Raw genomic sequence first — 21,837 nt, forward strand, 5'->3', positions numbered from 1 at the left:
CTTCCCAGTGGGCCTCTGCCCCCTGCTGCGGCCCCGCAACTGCATATGGGAGCCAAGAGGAAGCTGGCAACAATAATATCTGAGAGCGTGAAGCCCAAGGCTTAACTTGGAATCAAACCATAATCACATGATGTCATCACCCTCGGCTCTGAGCACACAGCACTCACCCTTTGCACCATGCAAGGCTGAGGCTGCAGGGAGCAACCTGGCTCCATCTCAGTTCCAATAAGGAAAACTAAAGTTGTTTGTTGTTGTTGTTGTTGTTTTATGTTCCTTCCTACCTTCATTGTTCAGCGTGTGAATATCAAATTAGCATCTCTTTGTGTAGTGTTAGAATGTTGGATTTCTAAAAATGTTATTTGGAGCTTGTGAGATTGCCTCAGCGGGTGAGGGTGCTTGCTGAGTTCAGTCTCTGGAACCCACATAGCAGAGGGCAAGAGGCGACTCCTCCCAGCTGTCTTCTGACTTCCACACATGTGCATTCACATACAATAAATGAATAAATAAACATAGTAAGAGATTCCTTAACTGCTGTTTGTGTTGCTAACGTGTTTCATGAAGAATCAGTCAATGAATTCTGACCCATGATTAGGGCAGAATTTACTACGACTTCTGAAGTGGCCCTAAGCATGTTTTTGTTATTTGGTGTGGTATACTTATTTATGCAAAGTGGCATTTGAAGCTTTGAGGATTACAAGATCAAAATATTGGACAGCTCCTGAGTAGGAGCTAGACTGAGTCCCTGTCAGGCTCATCTGCTGCAGGCCTCAGGGTGAGATCATCAGGACATGCCCTGCAAAGGACGCATGGGGCAGGAGGAAGGCTTACTGTCTTAAGAACAGAAGCTCTGGCCAGAAATGATGCCATTCGCAAGGCAAGGGCCATACCCAAGTCATACCTCAAGAACACAACCCACAGACACCTGATCTCAAAGCTCCACTCTTCAGAGTGCTGGAGGGACCTCCTGCTGCTGAGGCCCCAGCCTGGAAACTTCACCCTGGCAGATAACATAATGAAATGTTAGCAGGGAAGTGCCAGCCCAGAGTAGGCCCTGCCCATGCCCAGCTTTAACAAAAACATTCTGCCCAGTGCTCCACGGAGCAAGATAACCTAATCTCCACAGGCCACTGAGCAGCCACCCCTGCCTCAGGGAAGGCAGCAACAAACAATGGTTCACAGACCACAGCCAGCCTGGACTTGAATCCATTACACCATCACCTCCCAGAACCTATTCCAGCTTTGACTGGGAGTCCCACCACATACCCACCACAGGATGGCTGGCTACCATGAAAACAGAGAAGTCCCCTGATAAGCATTTCAGACTGTCACCTAATACCTTGGCATACCAGTATCATGGGAGTTGAGAAATGGTGAGGGGGGAAAGACTCGGAGAGGGAATGTTGGTCCCTTCAACACCAGCAGAGGTGTTCTGATGGACAGCCTGGTACAGTCCCTGGAAACCTATGGTCTAGCCTGTTCTCATGGTCAGTTTTGAAACGTCCCCTTTCAGCACTGCAGTAATGGTATCTTCCTTTGGAAGCTGAGGCCAGGGAAGCAAGCCACATAAGGAAACAGTGGAATACAATCTAAGAACCTCTTTTTTGGACCCTTCCTACTCCTGTGAGGGGTACAGAGGTGGATTTTAGTCTGCTCTTCCTCTATATTTTCCAAGGCATTTCCGATAATGAAATGATAATGTTTTGCCTAAAATAAACTGTAGGCATAGTATCGCCACCACATCCTTTCTGCATGAAAAAAAAAGAGACTCAAACAAGTGATTGCAATCAAGACAATTACCAGCCAGAGCCACAAGCTCCTGCTGAAGATCACTGGTCCTCAGCACAGAGCCAGGCATTGAGCAGACACTCAAAGAATGGTGGCCATAGTTAGGCTTGGTGGCTCAGGCCTATAATTTCAAGATACTTGCGAGGCTGAGGCAGGAATATCCGAAGCTCAAGCCTAGGCTTAGACCAAAGAGTTAAGGAAAGAGAAAGCCAGGGGAATGAGACCCAACCCCTAAGCATACTGCATCCTCATATTGGCCTCACAGCTAAGGGATGTGTGCAAGGGTGTGGTCACACCTCTGTGTGGCTCTTTCTGTCACACTGCTTTACAATGCAATGTTGACCACATTCCCCAGCCTTGCAGATGAGTGGGTCCCAATACCAGTTCCTTTTGTTTGTTTGTTTTCCTGGCTAGTGTCTACAACAGTTCAATAGTTGCTTTTCCTCCAAGCCCATCAGCTTCAAGGGTTTGCCACGTGACCTGCTAGTCAATTCCAGCAAACTCTAAGCTGAGCACTGCTTTCCATATGATGATGTGATGGCTTCGGTGCACCATTCTCAGACCTAGTGCTGGGTGACTGCATCACCTGGCAACGTAGCCCAGACGCCAGCTGATTTCCAGTCTCTGGTGCTGGCTCCTGCCCAGCAGGCCTTCCTGTGCAGGGAGGGGCATTTTGCATTTGTGTCTCCTAGACAAATGAGGATTTCAGGCCTTTTCTTGGGCTGCAGGAAACACATACGAGCATCACGTCTCTACACGGTGAATAGCTTCACACACACACACACACACAGGTGAGCGAGCCCATCAAGGAACAGTCCACTGCTTGAGGATCAGGAGCCCATGTCTCCATTTGTTACCAGTTTAGCTCACCAGCATGTCCCCAGTATCAACCAGGCACAGGGAAAGAGGACAGAGGGAGGTGCAGTGTAGCTGCAGAGACACCCACACTGCAAGAGGGGCTTGCTTCTTGCTGTCCCTCACTCTGTCTCATTCGACCCTGTCTGCAGACGGTACCATGGCCTTTCCCAGGGAAGGCTCCTTACAGCCCAGGAAGGAAACAGCTTAGAAGTGTCAGGAAACCCCCAGATGTGCCAGCTGAGTGAGACTTCTCTCTCCTCGAGATTACGAGATTACGTAGGCAGTGAGGACACCCAGGGAGACTGAGGCGGGGCAGCTTGCAGGAATAGACACTCTCTGACCTGTCAAGTACCTACAGGTCTCCATGAGCTGTCGCCCACGCTGGGGTGGGCTTTGATGGTGCGGCTGTTTTTGAGTCATTCCTGCTCCTGTAAATACTCCTGTAAGCAACCCCAGTAAAAACTCGTGGTTCACAAACGTGGACCTTGGTGGTACCCATACTTTGATCTTGTCAGTTTCCATATTCCCGCACTGATTCTTCCTCTCTATGCGGCCTCATGCCTGTACTTAAATCTTCCAGAGCCAGTTTCACTCACATTCCTTAGAGGGACACACCACCAAGTCCATGCAGCACCTGCCCTAGGCCAAGCCCTGGGGATGAAAGGTGAGCAAGCCAGGCAGAGGTTCCCACAGCTGCTTCCCTAAAGCACCGCAGTTCCCCCGACATCACAGAAGACAGGTAGGCACCATGTGCAGGCCGGTGTTGCCTGCGCATGAGCTCAGATGTCTCTGAATGCTTTGAGATAGAGTCCCGCTACCATCCCCCACAGCCCACCTTGATAAAGGAAGAAAAGCTACCTGCGAAAACTGCAAGGGCACTCCTTCACATCTTCACTCCTCCCTCCTCTCCTCCAAAGCCAATCCCCAAGGCTTACCCCAGCTCTGTAAAAGACAACCTCTTTCTCTCCCTGCCCCCATCTCTAGCACATCGTACAGATCTCCTCACTCATCCCCTTATCCCAGCCCCCAACTCCAGCAGGAACTCCCTGGGAAGCTGCCAACCTCACCTGCCAGAGAAGAAAGTAGGCCAGCAAAGCAGGTAGATGAGCTATAGATTTTCACTCTCCCTCCTCTCCTCCAAATCCAATCCTGGAGTCTCAAGCCTAGATAAGTAGCCGACTACAGTTGTGGCCTCTCCACACTCTAAGCCCCTATTCCCAGGGGTCTAAGCTACTCCTGGTGAAACACCCTGCTTTTCTCCCTCCATGAACCCCTTATGCCCTCCCCAACCCCCCATTTCTAAGTGTCAGCACCCAATACCTAGAAACATATTTTAGCTGGACTCCCCAGTGGCCACACCTAGCAGGATCCTAGCGGAATTCCTACCAACCAAGACACAGCCACCACACCCTCCTAAGAACCAGAGAGAGCAACAGAAACCAGTGAACCAAACAAAGGGACTCTAGCCATCATGGCAAACATGGCTCCAGCAGACCTTGCCTTTCTCCCCAGTTACCTCTGCCTTGCTAAAAACTACTAGATTACATTCCTAAAGCTAGCCCCCAAGGTCTATTCCTTTGTTTGGTTAATTTCTCCTCCTAAAGCTGACTACCAACATCTAGCTGTCGAAGTATTGAAGGCCAGAAATCAAACACCCCCTTTGGCTCAACCTAACTAACATGTCCAATTAAAACTAAATGCCTCATCCTAACACAACAGGGTTTACTTTTTAACTATTAAACCACCATTTGCCTATTGGCCACATCTGTCTACTCTCTAACCAGAGGCAGTATCTTTTGTCATATCCCCATCCTCCTGAAAATATCCCTTCCCCTTCTCCTTTGTCCTCTCTCCCTAATTCCTCTATCCCCTGTCTTTATCCTTTACCCCTGCCCCCTTTTCCTCTCCTTTGTTCTGAGAACTTGGTCTTGGGGTGTCTTAAGCCAGTTTCAAGGTTTCCTACACAAGATATCCACCCAAAAACAGACAAGACCAAATATCAGCACCTAGAATCATAATCATGACAAACCCAGATGCCTAGACACCATTGTAAAAGGACAAAAAATAACAGCCAGGACAACAGGTCCTGACTAAAGCCCATAAACCCTGTCACAGTAGGCCTTGAAATAGCTTAGGCACAAAACAAAGATCTTCAAATAGCCATCATAAATATGATAGAGGTCCTTAAAGAGGATATGAATAAAACCCTTAAAGAAATCACAAACAGTGGAATGAAATGAATAAAACAGTTCAAGACCTGAAAGTAGAAATAGAATCAATAAACAAAACCTAAACTGAGGGAAATCTGTAAATGAAAAACTTAGGAACTCAAACAGGAACCTCACTAATAAAATACAAGGCTTGCCTCACTAATAGAATACAAGAGATGGAAGAGAGAATCTCAGGTATTTAAGACTCCATAGAAGTAATGAATACCCAGGTCAAGGAAAATGTCAAATCTAACAAGAAAAGTCTTGGCACAAAACATCCAGGAAATCAGGGACACCATGAAAAGACTAAATCTAAAAATAAGGAATATACAACACACCTAAACTTATAAAACACAATGAAGGTAGTTCTAAAAGGCAAGTTCACAGCACTAAATGACTACATAAAAAATTTTGAAGAGATTTCATATTGGTAACTTAGCAGCACACCTGAAAGTGCTAGAACAAAAAGAAGAAATCACACTCAAAAGGAGTAGACAGGAAAAAAATAATCAAGCTCAGGACTGAAACCAATAAAATAGAAACAAACAAATAACACAAAGAATCAACGAAACAAAGAGTTGGTTCTTTGAGAAAAACAGTAAAGCTAACAAACTACCAGGCAGAAAGAGAATATCCAAATCAACAAAATTAGAGATGAAAAGGGGACATCACTGAGGAAGTCAAGAGAATCATAAAGACATACTTTAAATACCTTGCAAACCCTAAAAGAAATGGATAATTTTGTCAATAGATAGCACTTAGTAAAGTTAAACCAAGATCAGATAAGCCATTTAAACAGACCTATAACCCCTAGTAAAATAGAAGCAGTTACTAAAAGTCTGCCAATGGTAACAACAAAAAGCCCAGGTTTAGTGCAGAATCCTACCAGACCTTCAAAGGAAAGTTCATGCCGATACACCTCAGAAACAGAAGAAATGAATGTTACCTAATTTGTTTTACAAGGCCACAGTTATCCTGATACCCAAACCACATAAAGACTCAACAAAGAGAGTTGCAAACCAGCTTCCTTTATGAACATAGATGCAAAAATTCTCAATAAAATATGAGCAAATCAAATCTAAGAGCACATCAAAATGATCATCCACCACAATCAAGTAGACTTCACCCCAAAATGCAGGGATGGTTCAACATACACAAATCAATAAATGAATCTACCATATTAAAAAAAAAAAAACCTGAAAAACAAAAGCCATATGATCATTTCATTAGATCCAGAAAAGGCCTTAGACAAAACTCAATATCCCTTCACGATAAAAGTCCTGGAGAGATTGGGGATGCAAGGAACATACTTCAATATAAAAGCAATTTATAGTAAATCCCATAGCCAATACCAAGTCAAATGGAGAGAAACTCAAAGCAAATCCACTAAAATCAGTAACAAGATAAGGTTGTCCACTCCTTATCTATTCAATATAGTATTTGAAGTCTTAGCTAAAGTAGTAAGACAATTAAGGAAATCAAAGGGATACAAATTGGAAAAGAGAAAATTAAAGTATTGTTTGCACATGATACAATAACATACAGAAAAGATCCTCAAAATTCCACCATGGACTCCTAGTGGCTGAAAGTAGTAGGAGAATTTTCAGTTTCATATGGAAACACAAAAAAATCCAGGAGCTCTGAAACAATCCTGAATCATTAAAGAACTGCTAGAATTATCACCATCCCTGACCTCAAATTTTTCTACAGAGTTACAGCATGGTACTGGCAAAAAAAAAAAAAAAAAAAAACAGAGACATTGATCAAGGAAATAGAACTGAGCACCAGGACATAAATTCACATTCCTATGGACAACTGGTTTTTAATTAAAAAAAAAAAAAAGCCAGAAATATACTGGGGAAAAAAAAAAAGACATCTCCAACAAATTTGTGATAGAGCAAAAATTCCTTTATCTTGTCTCAGCTGGAGCCATTTCTGGTTTAAACTGAAACTGACCCTCCCCCTTTTCTATCCCTGCCATGAAAAGTCCCATGGGAAAGCACCCAACCCTATACTAGAAAGGTGGGGTCAAATGCCCCAGATAACTGCATGTTCTTGGCTCCTGTTTGCTTGCTTCCCCCTGCAACTGTCAACCAGGATGTAGTTTTTCTGTTCTTTGTCCTTAAATACTCCCTGTGATGTGTATTCAAAGGCTGTTCTGGGAGAAGTGTTTCTCTCTAGGCAGTCACTAGCTGGCTCAATACAGCTGGCTTAACACAGACTCTCAATTTTGACTCTGGTCATGCTGAGCTGTCTTTCGGTCTCTATTCCAAAATAATGGTACTGGTCAAACTAAAGGCTGAATATACAAACAGATTCATACTTATCACCCTGCACAAAACTCATAAAACCAAAAAGCTTCTGCAGGGCAAAGGACACCATCATTTGGACAAAACGACAGGGAAAAGATTTTTTTTAATCCACTACACATCTGATAGACTGGTAATATCCAAAATATATAAAGAACTCAAAAAAACTAGATATCAAGAAAACAAATAACCCAATTTTTAAAATGAGGTATAGATCTAAACAGAAAATTCTCAAAAGAGAAAACCCAAATGGCTGAGAAAGGCTTAAAGAAATGTTCAACATCCTTAGTCATCAGAAAAATGCAAATCAAAATTACTTTGAGATTTCAATTTACATCCATCAGAATGGCTAAGATCAATCAAACAAGTGACAGCTCATGCTGGAGAAGATGTGGAATAATTCATTGCTGGTGGGAATGCAAAGTTATACAGCCACTATGGAAATCAGTGTGGCAGTTTCTTGGGAAGATAGGAATTAATTACCTCAAGATCCAGCTATACCACTCTTGGGCATGTTCCCAAAGAATGTTTCATCTTATCACAAAGACACATGCTCAACCACATTCACTGCTCTTTATTCATAACATCCAGAACTGGAAACAACCTAGTTGTCTCTCGGCAGATGAATAGATAAAGAAAAATGTGGTACATTTACACAATGGAATATTAATAAGCTTCTAAAAAATGAAATCATTAACTTTGAGGGTAAATGGATAGAACTAGAAAAAAAATCCTAAGTGAGGTAACCTGAATATCAGCTTTTAAGTTAGTCAATGATAACCAAGCTACACATACACCCACAGAGGTCAGGTACAGAGTAAGGGACTATGGTGGAGGGCAGATAGATATTCCTTGGAAAGGAAAATAGAGTAGATAGTTATAGATGAATAGGGAGAGACTGTAATGAGAAGTGGAAAGAGGGAGGTAAGAGAGGGACAAGGGAAGGAATATGGGGAGAGTGAGCTAAAAATAAAATTAAGGGCCATTTGAGGGGTAGTATGGAAACTTAATACAGCAGACACTTCCTAAAATATATACATATATGAAAGTGATTTAAATGAAATTGCCAAGTAATAGGGGAGAGAGAGCCTCAACTAGACATCCCTTGTCACCAAATAAAGCTTCCAGAACAAAACTGGGTTGCACTGAACTGAGTTGTTGACCAAAGGAGTCCCATGGGAACTCTCAAACAACCCAGGCTATTGCCAAGACTATAGGTTACTTTCCACAAACTAACGACAAGGCCCTATTGCTAAAGACAATGCCTACGCAACTCATTGAACATGGAGAGCTTGAGCTGGTGCCTGCATTGACTTTTTACCCCTCCAGGCTAGCACCTTTGGCACAGGAAGGTACTTAGCATGCTACTAAAGGAAAAGCATAAACACCAACCCAGACACAAACCCTTTGATTTACAATGGTGTCCTGCCTATAAGATGTGCTAGTGCAATGCTGGCGCAAAGCTTGTGGGAGTGATCAACCAATGTCTGATTGATTTGACTGAAGGCCAGTTCCACGAGATGGAATCCATTCCAGACACTGCCTAACTGACTAAGAACCTGAGATAAATAAACCAGGGACCTAGGATAAAACCAAATACTATTGTTTTACTAATAAAATGTAGCAATAAGATGACTCCTAATGACCTAATCACAGATCAGTGCCTTGCTCAGCCATCATCAGAGAAGCTCCCTTCAGCAGCAGATGGGAACAAGTACAGAGACCCACAGCCAGACAATATGCAGAGAGTGAGAGACCTTGGAACACTCTGCCCTATAAATGGAATGTCTCCATCAAATCTCTCCCCTCAGGGCTCAGGGACACCAGTGGAAGAGGAGTCAGAAAAAGCGTAATAGTCCAAGGGAATGGAAGACACCAAGGAAACAAGGGCCTCTGAATCAACAGCATCTGTGAAGATATGAACTCACGGAGACTGTGGCTGCATACACAGGTCCTGCATGAGTCTGCACCAAATGGGGTCCTAGAACTGAAAGGAGAAGCTATCTCCAAATGACAACTACTTGCAAATACAAATTCAGTTTCCTTCAAGGGAGTCTCACTCTGAAGGATAGGCTGCATGCCTCACATTATCAGATGGCCAAGAGCAAACACACTCAATGGCGTCTTTGAAGGTTGTCCTCTAATATCCTGTCAGGGTTGGCTTGTTTGCTTACTTGCTTGCTTGCTTATTTTTAAACTCATTCTTAATTTTCTTTCTAGTTATTTATATATTTTGTTTCTTGTTACCCTACAGGTATAGTATGGCTTCCAGTTTAGTGTTTTTATGGGATTCCTGAAGGTGTGAACGAGTGGGTCTCTGTGTCTGTAGCTTTCTTTTGTGCCTTTTTTATACTCTTTTCCTTGTTTGTTTTGTTCTATTCTGATATATTATATTATATTATATTATATTATATTATATTATATTATATTATATTCCCTTAGAATCCTGTTTGCTTCTAATGAGAGAGAAAGGAGGCAGATCTGGATGAGGGGGAGATGTGGGGAGGAACTCAGAGGAATAGAGGAAGGGGAAATCATAGTCAGGATATATATTATCTGAGGGGAAAAAAATCTATTTTCAATACAAGGAAAGAAAAGAAAAAGAAATTAAGTAGGCTGCCCATGGCTGGGGGCTGGGAATGGTGCTGGCCCTCAGGGTGGTCTGTTTAAGATCCTCCACTGTGCTTGAGTGAACTCTCAGGCAGCATCAGGAAAGAGCCCACCTCTGCACCCCCAGGGCCTGACACAGCAGCTCCATGGGCTGTCTGCTGAATGGAGCAAGTTTCTGCCTCCAGGAATAGATGCCCACCTCCAAATCCACGGCTGCCGCACTCAACCAGCCAATATTGATGAACAGAGCCCAAGCCGGAGGGGCCTGTCTCAGCTTCTGCCTGGCTTCCTCCTGAAACCCACTGGCCTCCCTCTCAGCCAGAAAAAAAAAAAAAAAAATTACTCTGATGCCATCAGTAGGATACAAAATCATTAAAAGGCACCTCTGAGAAGGCTGTTCTGTAAATCTATTTCCCTAGACACCACTGAGAAAAGACAGTGTGTGCTGCATAGCCATGCCCTGGCCGCCCTCACAGCAGCCACGTGGTGCTGATGTCTCCACAACCACGTCCCCAGCTCAATACCACAGCTGTCCTCCACTTAGGGCTCAGATTGCTTTCTGTCTCTCTGTCTCTCTGTCTCTGTCTGTCCTCTGTCTCTCTGTCTCTGTCTCTGTCTTTCTCTCTTTCACACACACACACACACACACACACATATACACAACACACACACATAACCAGCAAGAAAAGACTAAGGCTATATAAAGAGGGTCTTTACCCAGAAGCCTCTATTCCTTCCAGTCTATCATTTTCACCCCATCTGCTGCCACAGTCCAGGTGTTCTGGCCTGGTAGTCAACAGCCTCCATCATCCAGCCCCCTTCTTCCCAGCTGTTGCAAGTCCACAACAGACTATGCACAAACAGTGACATAAGCAACCCCATAGCACCTTCGCCGTGTGCCATTATCCTGTTACTTAGGGGAAACAGGGGCTCAGCAAGTTCATGTGTCCTTCTCAAGATCCTAAGACTTCCATGACAGGACTGACACACTGCTGTCCTTACTGACCCCAGGCCTCTGCCCGAATCTTCCAGGTACATGGTGGCCTCATGGGCCTCCAGCCCTGCCCAGGTGGCCAACCCTTAAATACCTACTATTGACAGTCCGGTGGACCCAGCACCCTCTGCCTAACCAGTGGGCTTCCCTGGATGCCTTTCCACCCCTCCCTGTTTGTTCTCAGAGCTCACCCCAGCCTGAGCCTTGCAGCTTTCCAGGCTGGGGCTACAGGTTTGCATGACTACCTGTCACTCACACTCAGAGTGCTCTGAAAGCTACACACAAAAGGGATGGGGGCTGGAGAGCAAGGTGAAGTGGATGGGGCAAGAGCTTTGCACCCCCGTTTCCTGGCTAGGCCTCAGTTTCTCGGTTTCTGCAAAATGAGATGAAACAGTCACACCCAGCCTGCAGTGCTGTTTCTAAGATGAGAGAGCATTTGCAAGCACAGTTAAGACCACACAGGCTCACAGTGCCTTCCTCCACCACACAGAACTGCAGTTGTCACTGCCATTACCGTGACCACTGGTGCCTCCCTGCCCCTCTCACCCTTCTTCACCACACACTCCTGCTCCCATGGTGCTCTGCCTCCCTCAGGCCGACCCTGAGCTGAAAACCTGAAACTTCTAGAATGGTGAACTAAAATGCATCTTTTCCTCAAGTTGTCAGGAATTTTGTCAAGCGATGGAAAGGCTTACACAGCACTCAGAAGGCCCTTGCTTGTCTGTGTGTGTGGTACAGGGGACCAAAGGGTAGGTGTTGTGCATGCCGGCAACTGTGATACCACCAGGCTACGCTCAAACCCAGCATTCCCTTAGTGTGTGTGAGTGTGTGTGTGTGTGTGTGTGTGTGTGTGTGTGTGTGTGTGTACAGGTTTATGCAAGAGGCCAGTGTAAACCTGTACACTGTATCTTCTATGACTCTCCACTCTAGTCTTTTGACCCAGAATTTCTCCCTGAAGTTCAAACTGATCGGCTAGCCTGGCTGGCCAGGAGCCCCGGGGATCCTTCTGTGTCCACCTCCTCGGCCTTGTGATGACAGATAAACCACAGTGCCTGGCTCTCTATGCGAGGTCAGGGAGGCCACACCTCGGTCCTCGTGTCTGCACGCTCTGCTGACCGAGTTGTCTCATTAGCCGCTGCATTTACTTTTTCAAATCAATCTTCCTAAAGCGCCATTCCCAACGTTAGTGTGCAGCTCAGAGGCAGATAGTAGGCAGACAGCATCTGGGCAACCTCAAAACACTTCTGGGACCCTTTGTTCAGCTTACCCTTCTTTACCTGAAAGTTCTGAGATTCTTTGCTTTTAAAACACACACATACACCCAAGCACATGCCACCAAAATGGTTTGGTGGTAAAGGTGTTTGCTGCCAGGCCTGATGACCTCACCTCATCTAAATCCCCGGAACCCACATGGTCAACACAGAACCCACTCCCAAAAGTTGTCCTCTGACCTCCACAGTGTGATGCACATGCACAAAGCAAGTAGATAAAATGAAGTAAATGTTAAAAATTAAATGTGTGTGTGTACCCTAATCCAGCCTTACTGCAAGCAACATTTCATGAGCTCACAGGCAAGTTAATTCTTCCTAGTACACACTACATATTAAGATGGAACTGCTGGTTGGTCATTTGAGCCCTAAAATTAAACTTCTCCGGCCAAATGAAGCAGTCGGTCTCATTAGACAGCACCCAGGAAGCAAAGGCCCCAGCGTCAGCTCTCCATGTCGGGAATCCATACTGTGCACAGAGTCTAGCCTGGGGCTTGTACACAGCAGATGATATAAAGCCTCTGAGTGCCAGACCCATCTTGGTAGCCTACCCAAACTGTCTGGGGCCCTGCTGCCCGGGTAAGAATCAGCGCACATGTGCTCTGGGGAGCTAAGGATCTGCATTGGGGATCGGACCTAGGAGGAGAAGAGGCAGAATGAAGGAGGCAGCAGTGGCGGCAGAGATGACCAGCAACTCCACAGATGTGCTAATCTGCCTGCACTTTAGCCCGATGCATTATGTTAATAACTTTCAGTCACTGCACATCAAAACGGCCTAGTGAAAACCCACTAAGGTGTCAGTCTGCATTCAGAGGGGTGGGGGCTTCCCACAGAGGCAACAGACGGATCCCCTTCCAAGTCCCACTTCACAAGCCAAATAGTTGAAAGGAAGCCTTCTGGGCCCTAGGCAATTAGGCAAGAAGTCTGTCAGATGTCTGCAGACTGAAAATGAACTGGGGGAGGGGCATGCTTCAGCCTAGAAAGAGGGAACAGGGTAGATTTTTCAGAATGATCAGCCTCCCAAGGTCCCTAGGACGCGCGCTCCACTGCATCCTGGAGTTACACCCAACCCTGCAGCCTGCCAATCTGGCATCAGTTTCCTTATTCTCCGCCCTACTGGCCAAGGCCTCACCCCAGCCGAAATGAACCTTGAACACTGCCCTGTACATGCAGCCATGCCTTGGCCACATGCTGGCTCTTCCTTCCTGCTGCGTTTGATTCTTCAAAGGGCCACTCAACCCCCTCTTCTCACAGCTCCACCAAAACAACCGGCACAGGTCACACAGGCAGGATCAGTGAGGACCCACCGGGTCAGAACCAGGTTCTAGGCAGCCTTCCTTTCCGGTCTAGCATGCAAAGGAATCTGTAGTCCACCTCGGGAGGTGGGGAGTAGAGCAGTCAGGTATGAGCACACAGTTGTCCCCTGTGTGATGGGAACGCATCTGGCGACAGTGCTGGGGCCACAGGCTGAGACTAGATCAGGAACAATGAAGTCAGATTCTCTAACATCAAAAGGGTGGAGAGTAAGGCAGCTGATGCCAGACCGGCAGGCTGCAGGGTTGGGTGTGACTCCAGTGTGGAGTGTCCTAGGGACTTTAGGAGGCATGTTAGATGTCAGAGAGATGTTCAGAGTGTCCCTCCACAGTGACTGAGACCACAGAGAGGAGACATAACCATCCCTGTAGAGGTAGCAACCCAACCAAGTGCTGTGCCTAGCAGCCACAGCAGCCAGCACCACCATGGCTGCTTTCGGGGGACATTTGCCGGCTATCGGCTCTGAGTTTTTCACATTTCATCCTTACCTTAACCACTGTGCTAGGGGTTAAACCAGGGCTTTGTGCACACGAGGCTAGTGCTCTCCCTTTAAGCCATGCCCCGACTCGCAACCTAGACTTCTGCACATTGGTTTTCCTGCACATTAATATCACAGACTGTTACTGGGAGGTGAATGCTGGCTGGCTTGGAGAGTCAGCTCTGTGACCATGATGAGGTCTCTGATGCTTGGCACACAAGTGCTTAAGAAGAACTCCGTGTCTGGGTGGACCCAATAAGCCACTAACTATCTGATAGGATCCACTGATACTCCACATGCCCAACAAGAGACCAAGCAGGCACAGAGCCTGCTGTTCTGGTTTGGTTACAAACACCTACTGTTCTAAACACCATAACCAAAAGCAGCTCAGGGAAGAAAGGGCTTAGTTGGCTTGCATGTCCCCATCACAGTCCATCATGAAGGGAAGCTGAGGCAGGAACCTGGAGGCAGGAACTGAAGCAGAGGCCATGGAGGAGTGCTGCTTACTGGCTTGCTCTCCAAAGCTTGCTTGTCCTGATTTCTTATACAACCCAGGATCATCTGCTATCTGTGGATAGCATCACCCACAGTGAGCTGGGACTGCCCACATTCATTATTGATCAAGAAAAAGCTCCCACAGGCCAGTCTGATACAGGCAATTCCTCAGTGTAGTTTTCTCTTCCCAAATGTAACTAGGTTTATGTCAAGTTGACAAAACACTAGCCTGCACACCTAACCTTGGAGGTAATCTGCAACAAGCAAGCATGTACATGTCCTGTGAGGCCCCACCATGCCATAATTCCCTGTGTAGCCCCGCAATCCAATGTGCTGCCACCACACTCTGGCAGCATCGTCTTCTCTTACCATTGGCACCAGGATACTGGTGCCTGCCCCATGACAGCATCTTTGATGTGATGACCTAATGGAGTTCAGAATTCAAATGAAACGGTGATCCCAATGCCTGCACAGCTATCAAACTGCTGCACGCTCCCTTCTGACATTTGCAATTATATACCTGACACCACCTGTGAGGCTTCCAGCCTCGGCCCAGCTCCTCCTGGTGATGTGAGGAGCACCAGCTGACGTGAGAATCTCAGAGCTGAAGCAAACGCAAGTCTCTCTTCAGCCTTCCTCAGGAGCTTCCAACTGCAGCAACTCCTAGAAACTCCACACTCTTTCCTTCCTTGGAGGACAAAGTCCTCCTGAGCTCCACCCTGGGCCTCTCCTCCAAAGTCTGGCTGTGGGAAACCACGATTGTCAATTGCCCTGGCGTATCAGCTTTGACCTGCAGTACCGGTTGGACCTGCTATGACCGTCTGGTGGCCCACTCTGTTGGCCAATGACCACAACTCCATGTTCTATCATTAGGTTCACAGCAATAAAGCTAAGCTCTCTCTGGGATGGACGGAGTGTGGTGAAGGGTAGCCAAGGAATCTTGCCTACAGCCTAATATCCCTCACGGTCCTCATCTTCTCTGGAGGCAAAGGCAAAGGTACAGGTCACTACATCACTACAGGCATCTGAGATTCCCAGGACTGCTGTGCTGCAGCAGCAACATGAGTGCTGCCACTTTTTTTTTTTTTAAGATTAATTGAATCTTAAAGAACAAAGCTAAGGATGTGTCCTCAGATCCAGAGAGGTTACCATCCACACTCCAGGGTTCTGGGGACAGAGAAGCGGCATGGGGCAGAACTCCAGCTGTCAGCTTTCCCGGATGTCACCCCAACTACTTTACTCCTCAGCCCTCCTCCTCTGCCTGCAGGAGGACAGGACAGAGAGACCATACCCAGCAAGCCCCACACCCAGGTCTGCCCTAAGCGGTGCCTCGGGCTCCCTACCGTTCAAATCTAAGATACGAAGAAGTAGAAGGGCAAGAACAGAACAGAGCTAGTGCTGGACCGTGGGATGTCTGCATACATCCCTCAAGGAAGGCTTCTGAGTGGGCTTCTTAAGACAGGCTTTCCAACACAGGATGCAGGCTGACCTCGGGGGGTTAACTGTCAACTTGACAAAACCTAGGATCACCTTTCAGGCAAATCTCTTGGCAATTCCATGAGGAGGTTTCTAGATTGAGTTAGGGAATACCCATGTGGGTAGCACCATTCCATGGGTTTGGGGTTTTAGACTGAATTAAAGGGGGGAAGTAAGCTGAACATAAAACACCCTCTCAGCCTCTTGACTGCAGGCACAATAGGGCCAACTGCTTCACGCTCCTGCCTCTGTAATTTCCTCTCCAGGGTACACAGTACCCTCCAACTATGAGCCAAAATAAGCCCTTCTTTCCACAGCTAAGAAGGGGCTGTGGGAAAGGGAATGCTTAGAAGGTACAAGGCTCCCAAGAAAGGCAAAAAGAAAAAAAAAGACATGAAAAAGTGGGGTGATACTGGGGGAAAAGGTAAGCAGAAGTACTAAGGCCAAGAGGTCAGGGCTCGGCATTTTCTCAGTGTCTTTGAGGCAGGAGATTACAGGCCAGCAGCTTGGATGAATACTCAATAAAGCTATTATCTCATAATATAGACATATACATGAACTAGATTCAACAGGATTTCCCCCAAAATTCATGTCCTTCCAGTTGGAATGTGACCTCATGTGGAAAAAAGGACACATCACTGTTTAAGGTGAGAAGTGCTGATTTAGGGACCAAATCCAGAGTGACTGTTGTCCTTCCAAGAAGAAACCCAGGATCAGGCACAGAGGAAGGCTAGAGTAGTGTCAGCTGCCACCACTACTGAACACTGAAGGAAGAAAGAAGCGTCCTCCCCAAACCCTGTCAGTGAACAGCACTCCAGACGCTGACCTTGACTGCTGGTCTCTGGAAACATGAGAGAATATAGTTCTGTTTTAAGACACCCAGTTTGTGGCAACTCGGTACAGGACCCCAAAATCTCATGGCATGTGTATGTGTGTGTGTGTTTGTGTGTCTATGTGTGTTTACACATATGTGCAAGATTTATTTTCAAGTGACTTTTAACTGTCAGGGGACCAAGCCAGAGCTCCTGTCCCAGACAACTCAACCAGGCTCAAGCAGGCCAAGCACATGATCACATAACTGTCTGGAGACAGAAGTTCAGAGTCACAGCCTGGTAAGGGGGCAGAGGAGAAGAGGCAGCAGGGTTCAGGGGACAGTAGAGGCAGCGCTGTGAGGCAACCATGGCAGAGCAGTGTAGCAAGGCAGAGCAGCTGCCAGGCCTTGACTGAAAGGCCAGACTGACCACTTAACTCAAGATAAGAGGGTAGCTATAGCCCCTCTAACCTCCAGCCACAGGAAGCCCACCCAGGACCGTGCTGAGCTGTAGACCCACAGGCCCACCACTCATAGGCACCTCTCGCCAATGAACAGCTGCCCAGTAGCAAACACGGCCATGCGCTCAATAATGAAAATGACAGACTGCATGCATATACAGTGGTCCCTTGACGTCCCACCTCCAGGTGATGCTGTAAATGCCTCATCTATAGAGGTATTCAATAGTGTGCTCGCCTAAAGGTGCACCATCACTCTACATATGTTAAGAATTGCATAACTGTCCTTTATTTTTCCTATTGCCTAGATGAAAAACAAACTCAAGAGAGATTTACTGTGTCTACAGAGGTCACACTGTCCCACGATAGTGGGATCTAGGATTAACGATAGGAGTGCCCTGGCGGTCTCTCCAACTGAAAACGCTTACCCATCATGGCAAGAGGAGAGACTGACTGGGAATCTTGCCGGGACCTGTGCCACCATGGGTGGGGTGTCACAGCAGGCTGGGAGAGCACAGTCTTCACTCTACCCTCCATTCTCACCATCATCATCACCTGCATTTCAGTTGTCACCAAAGTAAAACAGTGCCACCAGGCCCAGGTCATGGCTCAGCAGGTAAAGTTGTTTGCCGTGCAAACCTGGAAAGCAAAGCTTCATCCCTGGACCCCATGAAAAGGTGGAAGGAGAAAACTGACTCCACAAAGTTGTCCTCTGACCTGTGCCCATGTGTCATGGTACATTTACCATACATATACACAACAATACATTTTTTAGAAATCCACCACCATTCAGGTCATCACACCATGTAGGAGGTGGAGGCAGGAGGATGCTGAGCCTGCTAAGACACAGTCATTCCTACCCTGCCAGGATTCCTTCGATATGGAAGGCCCGAAGCATTAGGGCAAATTCCTCACATGTTAAATTCTGCTGATTCACCCAACCAGTGGGCCAAAGAGGCAGATCCAGACTTTTCTCATCCCAAGACCCCAACTGTATCCCAGGACAGACCAGGGAGTCAGAGTTTATCTGATGACTGTGACACAAGACCTGAGTTTACAAAGTCACTGCATGGCTCTGTCTGTGCCCCTGTTCGGTCACGATGCTTATCTGGAATGTTCTTGCAAAGCTATGCAGACTCTTGATAGCCGAACAGTACTGGAATTGATCATCAATAAGCAACAACAGAAAAGTGGAGACTGACCGCTACCCACAGGCTCCCAGAGGGCCATAATCACTCCTCCTGGTTGGAGACTCACACACAAACACATGCACACATTTGCCACCAGAAGTTCCAGCTCCCATCTGTCAAGGGCAAGCCCTCAAAAGCACTGCTGTGTCTCTGATCTCTACAGCTTCAAGGCTGAAGTACCCAATTCCCTGTATTCCCACATACGGAGGTACGGTAGGGGACATTTGGAAAGCTGTTCGGAGCAAAGACCACTATTGAATCCATCGGCTGGAAAGCCCCAGCTGGACATCCTGCAAACCTTTCAGATTTCCTCTAGGGGCAGTGACCTGTCTCTTGGCACTGAAAGGATGATCTGCACATGATTAATATGCCCCAGCTGAAGAAAACAGCATCCCCACGAGGAAGGATGGGCCAAGAAAGAGCACGGACCAGGCCCATACATAAATCCAGGTTGCTCCAGCTCTGGCATGGGCTCCTTTCCAATTCAGACCACCTGTTCTGAATTCTGGGGAAGAGAGAGGTCCAAGCCTGGCCCATCCATCAGTAGCATCCTGCCAGCCTCGCCCACACAGATCACTAATGTCAGGACACAGGAGCCCGAGAATGGCCTTCTGTCCCCTCTGTCCCTGGGGCTTAGAGGTCTATGATCTGCTCCAGGGGGCTAGAAGAGGTTTTTGGGAGGAGAAAGCCACACCTCCTGAGAGGCTCTTCTCTAGTGGTTATCTCACCCAGGTCACCTCCCAACCCCTTCACTTGCCCCCGCCCCCATCCCACTGCCTATCCCCTGTGCACCCAGATCCACAGTACAGATGGAGGACAGCTGCTTCTCCTGATACATGAGAGCCAGCAGGTAAGATGGCTCACAGTGATGGCCTGGGCTCCCTAGAAGAGGCCAATCTTTACCTAGTCTCTTGGGAGGTTTACCAGGGTCACAGAGACAAACGACAGAAAGGGGGGACCCACAGCCCCACACCCTCTGAGGTGAGCCTGCACATGTCCCTCAAGTCTGGGAAGGTTCCATTCAGCACTGGCTCCCCTACAGGGAGAGGCCTGGGGACCAAGGAAAGACAGCCTCTTTATTTGTTCTCCCCTCTGTTTGAATAGTCACAGCAACAAATACTACTTTGGTAAACTCTCTGTTTAAGTTTTAATTTAATCATGTGTCTGGGGGATGGGTAGAGGCCACAGATGTCAGATCTACCTGGAGCTGAGGAGCTGAACTTGGGTCCTCTGCAAAGAGAAGTGTGCCCTTTCAATCACTGAGCCGTCTCAGTCTGGGAAGGTGTGGCCTTCAGACAGGAAGCTACAGCCCCACAAGAGACCTCACCAAGTCTGTCACCAGCCACCTGCAACCCTATGGTGGCCAGAGCCCCTTTACTTTCTCCAACACGTAAAGGAGCGTGCTATCTCCACACACTTGTTGTACAGCGGACCAGGGACGAGAACTCTGACCCTCCAGACAACAGGCAGCAATCGCTTTTCTGCGCAGAGCCTTGGCTGTCCTAGGGCTGGCTTCCTTAGCTGAGCAGCAGGTGTTGGGGATGGGAGGTAGGCCACAGGATGATGTCAATATTCCCCATGGGTTGAAGCCCCTAACAAGATGGTTATTCTGCTTGTTATGATGTCACAAAAGCTGTCATCGCTGCTCTGTTATAAGTCCTGCCAAAACCTACGTGAAATATTCAATGAACATGTGTCACCAAAAACACCAAAGGAAAATGAAGAGGAAAACGAAAATCTCAAAGGACAGTCCCAACACAATCTGAAAATGGTGCTGTCTCCACAGAGGGAGAGAAGGCCAGAAGCTCCTGCCTTCACCCCTGTGCTGATTCCAAGAGCCGCCCAGGAAGGAATGTGGATAGCAGCAGCTCTTCAAACCCTCAATGAGGCAGACATAACCACATCTTCAGGATATTTTTGCTCCCAGGGACACATTTTTAAAACTTCTTTCTATAAACTTCAAAAGCTACAAAGAGTTGGGTGTGGTGACACATTCCTTTAATCCCAATGCCTGTCAGGAGAGAGGCAGAGGCAAGTGGATCTCTGTGAGTGTGAGGCCAGCCTGGTCTATAAAGCGAGTCCAGGACAGCCAAGGGCTCTATTACACAGAGAAACCCTGTTTCAGGAAGGGAAGAAAAAAAAAAACCTACAAAGAATTTTCTAGAACAGTAGATAAACTTCCTATCCCACATCTGGAGGCCCCAACTGCCCACATTTCTCCACAGCTGCTTCCCCCTCTTATGAAGATGCATTTCTGTGCAGAATGCCTATTTTTATCAATCTCTTTTAAGTCAAAGACGTGACTTCTCATCCTGAACACTGTGACTTTGATCTTAAGAAAAAGGATGACACACACACAAAAAAAAAAAAAAATCACAAAACAGACACCCTCCCCCTTCCCTACCCCCCCATGTCAGTGGGCTCTACTTCTGTTCGTTCAGCCAACCATGGATGAGAAATATTTTTAATTGCATCTGTACTGACACACTTAAACTTTTCCTTCTTACTTGCTGAACAAAACAGGGTCAGAGCAAGAGTTTTGTGCTTCCATGTTACACGTGCTTCAAATGTCACACAAAACCTAGAAACAACCAAACGTCTCACAAATAATGCACAGGGAGTTTCATCAAACACAGATCCGCTTGGAGAATCAAGAGATTTTAGCACCTGCTGAGACTGGTCCTCCTGCAGACACGGAAGGACAGCCGCACAATTACCAACACCAGAAGCCCTTCCTTTAATAATACACTTGTCACCACCCAAACGTCACAACAATGTCCTACAGAGCAAAGTGATGCTGTTTCTGACCTGGCCTCAGAGCAGTTGTACAGAGAGTACAGTCAGTCTGTCAGTGCTACTTCGAGTCACAAACTTCCCCAGAATGGCTTAAGTGGACACAGAGAATATAACGACAAATGGAGGATGGCCAGGATCATCAGGCAAAGTGTGGCCTTTGACAAATGAGGAGCAGCATGACAGCAAGCGCCTGGCTAGTACCAGGTTCCATGGTCAAGAAACCAGAAGCCATAAATCTTCAGGAATGATGGTCTTCTATCCCTGCGGTGTCGAAGTATGACTCAGAGCAGCCCCAGCACATGAGAGCCAGGAACTCGGCCTTGCAGCTCTGGACCATCTAGGTTAGCATGGAAGGTCATACTGCTGCTACAGGCCTCAGTTTCCACATCTGCAAAGCCTCAGAACTCCCTCACAACCTCTTAGACAACAGCTAAACACATTCTCTGGACTAGTGTGATGGCTCAAGCTTGTCACACAAGTCTGATAAACTGAGTTCAATTCCTGGGACCCACAGTAGAAGGAGAGAACCAATTCCCAAAAGCTGTACTCTGACCTCTATACATAATCTGTGGCACAGGTGCTCACTCACGTGGACTCACTGCCCACTCCCACACACATACATACACGCATGCACGCACTAAAATAAACACACTTCCAGCTCGCCTCCAGGTGCTTCTAAAAGGGATCCTCCTAGCTCACCCTTTTATCTCTCCTTCTGGGTCCATAGTGCCCTAGACCCTGTCACCCAGGCAGATAGCTGCAGCTGCTTTTGTCACCCTGCTCTG

At 47.1% G+C, this 21,837-nt stretch overlaps 1 protein-coding gene across 9 annotated transcripts in view; it reads right to left on the reverse strand.

Moving 5' to 3' along the window:
- Positions 1–21,837, reverse strand: part of Jakmip1 (janus kinase and microtubule interacting protein 1) — a 112,233-nt gene that overhangs the window by 64,036 nt on the left and 26,360 nt on the right. Inside the window, exon 2 of one of the 9 annotated variants that reach the window (XM_060365414.1) lies at positions 899–997. The exons of the other annotated variants lie outside the window; for them this stretch is intronic. The gene's annotated coding sequence lies outside the window, so the exon portion shown is untranslated. The remainder of the gene's footprint in view (positions 1–898; positions 998–21,837) is intronic. 9 annotated transcript variants of the gene reach the window in all.

The sequence above is a fragment of the Meriones unguiculatus genome, chromosome 12 (assembly GCF_030254825.1).
Source record: "Meriones unguiculatus strain TT.TT164.6M chromosome 12, Bangor_MerUng_6.1, whole genome shotgun sequence".
NCBI classification, from domain to species: Eukaryota; Metazoa; Chordata; class Mammalia; order Rodentia; family Muridae; genus Meriones; species Meriones unguiculatus.